Below are 10,422 nucleotides of genomic sequence, written 5' to 3' on the forward strand. Positions count from 1 at the left end.
GGGGGGCGATGCCGGCTTGCGGGAGGGGCAAGCGGGGCGGCGGCGGAGAGGACTCCGATCCGGACTCTGGCGGGAGTCCGGCGCGAGCACGGGGATGAGGCGGCGGCACGCTGGGCCGTTTCCTGGCCCAGGAATTTTTTTAACGATTTCCGTAGAGAAAATCCTAATAAATAAAAATGAAAATCTAGAAATTCCAGAAACATATTTCACCATCCCTACCTAATATTTGAGACAAGATGAACATTTTTCTGGACTAAATGCATGTTTTTCTCTAATTCAAATAAAATTCAAATAAAATAATAGTTTGATTTCAAAATTTCTTTTCCAATATTCCTGCTCTGTTTTGAAGAAGTCATTTTATCTTCTCTCATTTATTTTATTGAATTGAAATAATTGGAAAGAAATTGTTGAAAATCAAATTGATCCACTTTTAAAATTTGAAATAAATTCAAATATGAAATTTAAATGAAACCTCCAACTCTCTCCTTGGGTCCTTCAGTTGCTTAAGATTTCTTGGATCACAACCAAAAGCAATAAAATATGAAATGCATATGAATGATCTATGTATAACATCCAAATTGAAAATTGGGATGTTACAAACCTACCCCCCTTAAGATGAATCTCGCCCTCGAGATTCGGGCTGGTCAGCAAAAGGGTGTTGGTGGTCCTTGCGGAGGTCTTCTTCTCGCTCCGAGGTGGATTCCTCCTCGGTATGGTGGCTCCACTGAACCTTGCAAAACTTGATGACTCGGCTGCGAGTAACTCGACTGGAAAACTCGAGAATCTTGACTGGCTTCTCTTCATAGGTCAGATCACTATCCAACTGAATTGCTTCGAGTGGCACTGTATCTCTCAGAGGAATGTCGGCATCTCTGCGTGGCATTTCTTCAACTGGGAAACGTGAAACACATCATGAACTCCTGACAATCCTTCTGTCAATTCCAACTTGTAGGCAACTTCTCCCATGCGTTCCAAAACTCTGTATGGTCCCACAAAACGTGGTGCTAGCTTTCCCTTGACTCCAAAACGCTTAACTCCTCGAAGTGGGGACACACGAAGATATGCTCTGTCTCCGACTTCATAGGCTACCTCCTTGCGTTTATTATCCGCATAACTCCTTTGACTAGACTGGGCTACCTTGAGTCTGTCTCAAATCAAGTTAACCTTCTCCTCAGAATCTCTGATTAAGTCTGGTCCGAACAACTGTCGATCTCCAACTTCATCCCATGATAATGGTGTCCTGCACCTCCTTCTGTAGAAAGCTTCGAAAGGGGCCATCTTCAAACTGGCTTGATAAATGTTGTTATAGGAGAACTCTGCATAGGGCAAATTGTCATCCTAACTAGATCCATAATCTAGCGCACAAGCTCTCAACATGTCCTCCAGAATCTGATTGACTCTCTCAGTCTGCCCATCTGTCTGTGGATGAAAGGCTGTACTAAACTCTAGCCTAGTACCCAAAGTTTCATGCAACTGATTCCAAAACTTTGAAGTAAACTGTGTTCCTCTATCTGATACGATGGTCCACGAAACTCCATGCAGACATACGATCCTGGTCATGTATATATTTGACAACTTAGCACTCGTATAAGTTGTCTTCACAGGGATGAAATGAGCTACTTTCGATAAGCGATCAACTACCACCCAGATAGAGCCACAAAGCTACTCAATGACTCATTAGATCCATGGATTCCCCATCTGCGCAGGGCTTCCGCAAGGTTCTCGGCCCTTCTTCCGTGCATTAACTCAATGGCTGTCTATGGATTATATGGTTCAGGTGGATGTGGTCAAGTGTTTCGATAGCATAGACCATCGGTTACTACTTGAACATTTGTCTAAGCTCTTAGGTACAGATAACGCTCCTCTCATTGACCTCATCAATTGCTTTCTCAAGACACCGAGACTTTCTAAGAAAGGGAATGACTACTCAAACAGTGAAATCGGCCTTCCACAAGGATCGGACCCTGAACAGGTCCTGGGTAATCTAGTGATAAAATCCATGCCAAGCTTATCCCACTTCCATTCGGGTATCGACAACCGCTGTAATAAACCTGCTGGTTTCTGATGCTCTGCCTTAACTCTCTGACATACATCGCATACTGCTACATACTCTGCAATATCCTTCTTCATTCCCATCCACCAGAAACTTTCCTTCAAACCAGATACATCTTGGTGTTGTCTGGGTGAATCGAGTAAGGAGAATCATGAGCCTCCTGAAGAATCAACTTCCTCATTTCAGGGTCATTAGGCACATAAATACGATCCTCAAACTATAAAGTGTCGTGCTCATCCTCACGAAATCCTTTAGCCTTTCCTTTACTCATCCTTTCCTTTATCTCAGCAATCTCCTTGTCCGTCTTCTGGGCTTCTCTGATCTTACCCAACAAAGTGGACAGAATTTCCAATGCTGCAACATAACCTCTCGGAACTATCTCCAAGTGTAGCTCTCGAAGGTTGTCGGCTAGCTCCTTAGGTAATCCTCCGGTTATGAGCGTGTTAACATAACTCTTGCGGCTCAATGCATGTGCTACGACGTTGGCCTTTCCTGGATGATAATGCAATCTCATGTCATAATCCTTTATGAGCTCCAACCATCTTCTTTGCCCGAGGTTCAACTCCTTCTGCATGAAGATGTACTTCAAACTCTTATGATTCGCATATACATCACAACAGTTACCGATGAGAAAATGTTTCCATGTCTTGATCGCATGCACTACGGCTGCTAACCCCAAATCATGCATAGCATAATTCAACTAATGAGGTTGAAGCTGTCGTGAGGCACACGAAACAACTCTTCCATCCTGCATAAGCACAGCTCCAAGTCCTCGACGTGAAGCGTCGTAGTACACTTGGAAATCCTTGTGTATGTCTGGGAGAATCAGCACTAGGGCCGTAACCAAACGTTTCTTCAACTCCTGAAAATTGGCCTCACAATCCCCAGTCCATTTAAACTTGGTGTCCTTCTTCAATAAATCCGTCATGGGGTTCACAATCTTGGAAAATTCTCAATAAATCTCCGATAATAACCTGCGAGTCCAAGAAAACTTCTGGTCTTTCCCACTGAGGTGGGTGCCAACCATTTAGTGACAGAAGCAACCTTGGTAGGGTCTACTGCTATTCCTTCTCCGGATATAACATGTTCGAGAAATCCAACTTCCTTCAACCAAAACTCACATTTGCTGAACTTGGCATACAACTGATGTTCCCTGAGCTTCTAGAGAACCAAACGCAATTGTTCATTATGCTCTTCTTCATTCTTCGAGTAGACCAATATATCATCAATGAACACCACGACGAACTTATCCAAAAACTCCATGAACACCTTGTTCATCATACTCATGAAATAGGCAGGGGCGTTAGTCAAACCAAATGACATAACTGTATACTCATATAGCCCATACCTCATGGTAAAAGCTGTCTTAGGTATATCCTGCTCTCGGATCTTCAACTGGTGATAACTCGATCGAAGATCGATCTTGGAGAAAACCTTAGATCCTTGCAGCTGGTCAAGCAAATCATTGATCATCGGCAAAGGGTATTTGTTCTTGATCGTCACATCATTCAGCGCACGATAATCAACAACCATCCTTAAAGATTCATCCTTCTTCTCCACTAGAAGCACTGGGGCTCCCCAAGGTGATGAACTTGGTCGAATGTAACCTTTCTCTAGTAACTCATTAATCTGCTTTTTAATTTCCTCTAGATCATTTGCAGGCATCCGATACAGTCTCTTGACATTGGTCCGATGCCTGACAATAACTCAATCAAAAACTCAATGTCTCAATCTGGTGGCATGCCTGGTAACTCCTTCGGAAATACATCAGGGAAATCCTTCACAACTGGTACTTCCTCCTGAACAACTCCTAATAAGGAGTTTACCTGAGTCCTTCTCGGCACATGCCTAGACACATACTTGACCCTCTTTCCTTCCGGGGTGGTGAGATGAATTGATTTACTGGCGCAATCGATGTTTCCCTCGTACTTGGATAGCCAATCCATGCCTAGTATCACATCCAATCCTTGTGACTCCAGGGCGATTAGGTCGGTGGGGAAACCATGTGTACCTATGGTTACTGGAAACTGATAGCACCCCCTACTAGCCATATACTCCACTCCTGGGGAACTTACTAACATAGGTGACTAAAGGGATACTATTGGCAACTTATACTTATCCACAAATCCCCTTGATATGAATGAATGAGATGCACCAGTATCGAAAAGAACAAGTGTTGTAAATGCATTAATCAAAAGCTTACTGACAACTGCGTCGGGCTGCTCCTCAATCTCCTCCACACTGGCGTGGTTCACCTGACCTATGGTGAAGGGGTTGGGCTTCCATTGCCATTTCCATTCTTTGCTTCAGGACATTCAGTGGCGTAATGTTCGGTCTTCCTGCACTTGAAACAAGTAATGTGACTCAAATCCCTCTTGGCTGGTGTTGCAGGGTGGGAACGATTCTGACTGTTGCTTCCTCCATTGTCGTTTCCATTCTTAGGGCCACTGTGGTTGTGCGAACTTCCTCCATTGTGCATATGTCCTCCATGGTTGTGAGTATGTCCTCCCGAGTACGGGGAATAGCGGGGCTTCTGCTGAGCTCCAGAAGTGTACCTCCCCTGTCCATACTTCCTATTGCGGTTATCAATCTGTTGCTGCTTGCCTTCTATCATGAGGGCCCTGTATACCAACTCCTGGTAGTTGTTGAAAGTTGCCACCATCAACTACATGCTTAGCTCATCATTGAGTCCTCAAGAAACTTCTCCTGCTTTGCGGCTTCTATGGCCACATCATCTCGGGCATAATGGGCTAACTTGCTGAACTCATACACATGTTGTCCCACTGTACGACTCCCTTGGCGCAAGTTGTGAAACTCGCGCTTCTTCATACTCATAGCTCCAGCTGAAACATGTGCGATGCGGAAAGCTTGCTGAAACTGATCCCATGTAACTGTATCAATGGGGTAAGTGGTGGTGTAGTTCTCCCACCAAGATGCTGCGGGTCCATCAAGATGATGCGAGGCAAAGCGCACTCTCTCCGCATATGTGCATCCTGCAGTAGTCAGCTCTCTTCCAATCTTGTGGAGCCAATCATCTCTGCAACAACCGGCTTGGTGCTGCTAGAGAACACTAGTGGATTCAACCTCAAACGGGCTAGGTTGTCAACAGGGGGTGGTGGTGTTGGGTTGTTGTTGTTGCCTTGGTTCTGGTTGTGAACTAGCATCTGCATCAAGGCATTCTGTTGCTGGATCAACTGGGTAAGCTCCAGTGGGAACACGAATCCGGTGTCATGTCTCAGAGGCATCTGATGGGTTAGAAGGGGTGAGAAAACATAATAGAATAAGGTCTAGGAGAGATTTCACTACCCATATGCACATGAGACAAACACAATTAATTCACTTCATTCAATATCAAACAAGGTTCACACAAACGATTTAACTACGATTACAAATCAATCAAAGCTAACTACTTGGAAGAATACTACTAGTAACAAGGTGGTCGTCTAGGAATTGTAATCAGTGGAAGATTCCATGATATCTGCTCCAACTTCGTCTACGTAGTCGTCATCACTGTCCGTGTTGGTGTCTGATACGTCCATTTTGCATCATGATTTTATATCAATATTTAGTGCATTATGGGTTGTTATTACACATTATATCTCAATACTTATGGCTATTCTCTCGTATTTTACAAGGTTTACCATGAAGAGGGGGAATGCCGGCATCTGGAATTCTGGCTGGAAAAGGAGCAAACATTGGAAACCTATTCTGCACTGCCCCAAAAATCCTGAAACTCCATGAAACATGTTTTTGGAATTAATAAGAATTATTGAGCGGAAGAAATACATCAGGGGGCCCACACCTTGGCCAGGAGGGTGGGGGGGGCCCACCCCTACTAGGCGCGCCCCCTATCTCCTGGGCCCCCTGGTGGCCCCCCAGTGTCCATATTCTGCTATATGAGGGATTTTACCTTGGAAAAAATCGTGGGCAAGCTTACGGGACGAAACTCCACCGCCACGAGGCAGAACCTTGGCGGAACCAATCTAGAGCTCCGGCAGAGCTATTTTGCCGGGGACACTTCCCTCCGGGAGGGGGAAATCATCACCATCGTCATCACCAATGATGCTCTCATAGGGAGGGGGTCAATCTCCATCAACATCTTCACCAACACCATCTGCTCTCGAAACCCTAGTTCATCTCTTGTATCCAATCTTGTATCAAAACCACAAATTGGTACCTGTGGGTTGCTAGTAGTGTTGATTACTCCTTGTAGTTGATGCTAATTGGTTTACTTGGTGGAAGATCATATGTTCAGATCCTTAATGCATATTATTACTCCTCTGATTATGAACATTAATATGCTTTGTGAGTAGTTATGTTTGTTCCTGAGGACATGGGTGAAGTCTTGCTATTAGTAGTCATGTGAATTTGGTATTCGTTCGATATTTGATGAGATGTATGTTGTCTTTTCCTCTAGTGGTGTTATGTGAATGTCGACTACATGACACTACACCATTATTTGGGCCTAGAGGAAGGCATTGGGAAGTAATAAGTAGATGATGGGTTGCTAGAGTGACAGAAGCTTAAACCCTAGTTTATGCGTTGCTTCGTTAGGGGCTGGTTTGGATCCATATGTTTAATGCTGTGGTTAAGTTTGCCTTAATACTTCTTTTGTAGTTGCGGACGCTTGCAATAGGGTTAATCATAAGTGGGATGCTTGTCCAAGTAAGGGCAGTACCCAAGCACCGGTCCACCCACATATCAAATTATCAAAGTACCGAACGCGAATCATATGAGCATGATGAAAACTAGCTTGACGATAATTCCCATGTGTCCTGAGGAGCTCCTTTCTCATTATAAGAAAATTTCCAGGCTTATCCTTTGCTACAAAAGGATTGGGACACCTTGCTCCACTTTATTTACTTGTTACTCATTACAATTTATCTTATCACAAAACTATCTATTACCTATAATTTCAGTGCTTGCAGAGAAAACCTTACTGAAAACCGCTTATCATTTCTTTCTGCTCCTCGTTGGGTTTGACACTCTTACTTATCGAAAGGACTATGATAGATCCCCTACACTTGTGGGTCATCAAGACTCTTTTCTGGTTCCGTTGCCGGGGAGTGTAGCGCTTTTGGTGAGTGGAACTTGGTAAGGAAACATTTATTTAGTGTGCTGAAATTTTCTGTTACTTGTCACTATGGAAACTAATCCTTTGAGGGGCTTGTTCGGGGTATCTTCACCCCGACCAGAAGAGCAAAGAGTTGCTCCTCAACCTACTAAACTTTTTGAAAATATTTACTTTGAGATTCCTTCGGGTATGATAGAGAAACTGCTAGCTAATCCATTCACAGGAGATGGAACATTGCATCCTGATTTACACCTTATCTTTGTGGATGAAGTTTGTGGATTATTTAAGCTTGCAGGTATTCCATATGATGTTGTCAAAAGGAAGGTCTTCCCTTTATTTTTGAAGGGAGATGCATTGACATGATATAGGCTATGTCATGATACGAGATCTTGGAATTATAAACGATTGAAGTTGGAATTTCACCAGAAGTTTTATCCTATGCATCTTGTTCATCGTGATCATAACTACATATATAATTTCTGGCCTCGCTAAGGAGAAAAGATCTCTCAAGCTTGGGGGAGGCTTAAGTCAATGTTATATTCATGCCCCAATCACGAGCTCTCTCGGGAAATGATTATTCAAAATTTTTATGCTCGACTTTCTCTTAATGATCGCAACCTGCTTGTGACGCCCCCGATTCAATCGTACACTAATCATGCACGCAAATGTGTACGATCAAGATCAAGGACTCACGGGAAGATATCACAACACAACTCTACAAATAAAAATAAGTCATACAAGCATCATAATACAAGCCAGGGGCCTCGAGGGCTCGAATACAAGTGCTCGGTCATAGACGAGTCAGCGGAAGCAACAATATCTGAGTACAGACATAAGTTAAACAAGTTTGCCTTAAGAAGGCTAGCACAAACTGGGATACAGATCGAAAGAGGCGCATGCCTCCTGCCTGGGATCCTCCTAAACTACTCTTGGTCGTCGTCATCGGCCTGCACGTAGTAGTAGGCACCTCCGGTGTAGTAGGGGTCATCGTCGATGGTGGCGTCTGGCTCCAGGGCTCCAGTATCTGGTTGCGACAACCAGGTAGAAGAGAAAGGGGAAAAGAGGGAGAAAAGCAACCGTGAGTACTCATCCAAAGTACTCGCAAGCAAGGAACTACACTACATATGCATGGATATATGTGTAAGGAGGCCATATCAATGGACTGAACTGTAGAATGCCAGAATAAGAGGGGGATAGCTAGTCCTATCGAAGACTACGCTTCTGGCAGCCTCCGTCTTGCAGCATGTAGAAGAGAGTAGATTGAAGTCCTCCAAGTAGCATCTCCAAGTAGCATCTCCAGTAGCATCGCATAGCATAATCCTACCCGGCGATCCTCTCCTTGTCGCCCTGTAGAAAAGCGATCACCGGGTTGTCTGTGGAACTTGGAAGGGTGTGTTTTATTAAGTATCCGGTTCTAGTTGTCATAAGGTCAAGGTACAACTCCAAATCGTCCTGTTACCGAAGATCACGGCTATTCGAATAGATTAACTTCCCTGCAGGGGTGCACCACATAACCCAACACGCTTGATCCCATTTGGCCGGACACACTTTCCTGGGTCATGCCCGGCCTCGGAAGATCAACACGTCGCAGCCCCACCTAGGCACAACAGAGAGGTCAGCACGCCGGTCTAAACCTATGCGCGCAGGGGTCTGGGCCCATCGCCCTGAGCACACCTGCACGTTGCGTGGGCGGCCGGAAGCAGACCTAGCCTAGTGGCGTTCCAGTCCAATTCGGCGCGCGCCGCTCAGTCGCTGACGTCAAGAGGGCTTCCGCTGATGCCACGACACCGGGATACCCATAACTACTCCCGCGTAGATGGTTAGTGTGTATAGACCAAATGGCCAGACTTAGATCAAATACCAAGATCTCGTTAAGCGTGTTAAGTATCCGCGAACGCCGAACAGGGCCAGGCCCACCTGTCTCCTAGGTGGTCTCAACCTACCCTGTCGCTCCGCCACAAAGTAACAGTCGGGGGCCATCGGGAACCCAGGCCCACCTCTACCGGGATGAAGCCACCTGTCCTTCCAGCCCCCATCTCCGAACAGTATCATAGGTAATGTAATAGTGTAAAGTATATGTAGTATTTGCCCGTGATCACCTCCCGAAGTGATCACAGCCCAGTAGTATAGCATGGCAGACGGACAAGAGTGTAGGGTCACTGATGGAACACTAGCATCCTATACTAAGCAGTAGGATAGCAGGTAAAGGTATCAATGACTGTAGCAACAATGACAGGCTATGCATCAGAATAGGATTAACAGAAAGCAGTAACATGCTACACTACTCTAATGCAAGCAGTATAGAGAAGAATAGGCGATATCTGGTGATCAAGGGGGGGCTTGCCTGGTTGCTCTGGCAAGAAGGATGAGCCACCAACACCGTAGTCGAACTGGGGGTCGCCGGCAGTCTCGGGGTCTATCGGAAAGAAGTAACGGAGAGGGAACACAATAAATAACAGAGCAATCAAAGCATCACAAAGCGTAACAAGACAATACGCGGTGTTCGGTGTGCCCTAACGCGGTAGTAAGTGATACCGACGAAGGGGGGAAACATCCGGGAAAGTATTCCCGGTGTTTCATGTTTTCTGACAGACGAACCGGAGGGGGAAAGTTGCGGGTTTGATATGTTAGGGGTGTGTAGTGGACCAACGGGCTGCGTATCCGGGTTCGTCTCGTCGTTCTGAGCAACTTTCATGTTGAAAATATTTTAATCCGAGTTACGGATTAAAAGATATGATTTTTTTAAACATTTTATTAATTTCTGAAATTTAATTAATTATTTAATTAATTCGAAAAACGGATTAATGACATCAGCATGACGTCATGCTGACATCAGCATGACGTCATGCTGACATCAGCAGTCAACAGAGTTGACTTGGTCAACTTGACGTGTGGGTCCCACTGTCATTGACTAAGATTAACTAAAATAGATTAATTAGTTTAATTAGTGATTAGGTTAATCTAATCAGGATTAATTAACTTAATTAATTAATTAATTAATTAATTAATATTTTAATTATTTTAGTTATTATTTATTTATTTATTTAATATATTTATTTAATTATTTATTTTTTATTTTTACCATTATTTTCTTTTTTTCTAAAACGTTCCAGGACGGGCCCCACATGCCATAGGCACAGGGCCCTATCGGGCGCCGCTTAGCGGGCGCGGGCGCAGGACGCGGCCCGAGCGGGCGTACGCTTAGGTGCGGGCGGACCCGGCAAGGCGCCGGAGCAGGGGGCGGTGGCCACGGCGAGGCCATGGCCGAAGCGGGGCGCGTCGGCCGTGGCCTGTG

This window comes from Triticum dicoccoides, chromosome 3B (genome assembly GCF_002162155.2).
Source record: "Triticum dicoccoides isolate Atlit2015 ecotype Zavitan chromosome 3B, WEW_v2.0, whole genome shotgun sequence".
Lineage (NCBI taxonomy): Eukaryota > Viridiplantae > Streptophyta > Magnoliopsida > Poales > Poaceae > Triticum > Triticum dicoccoides.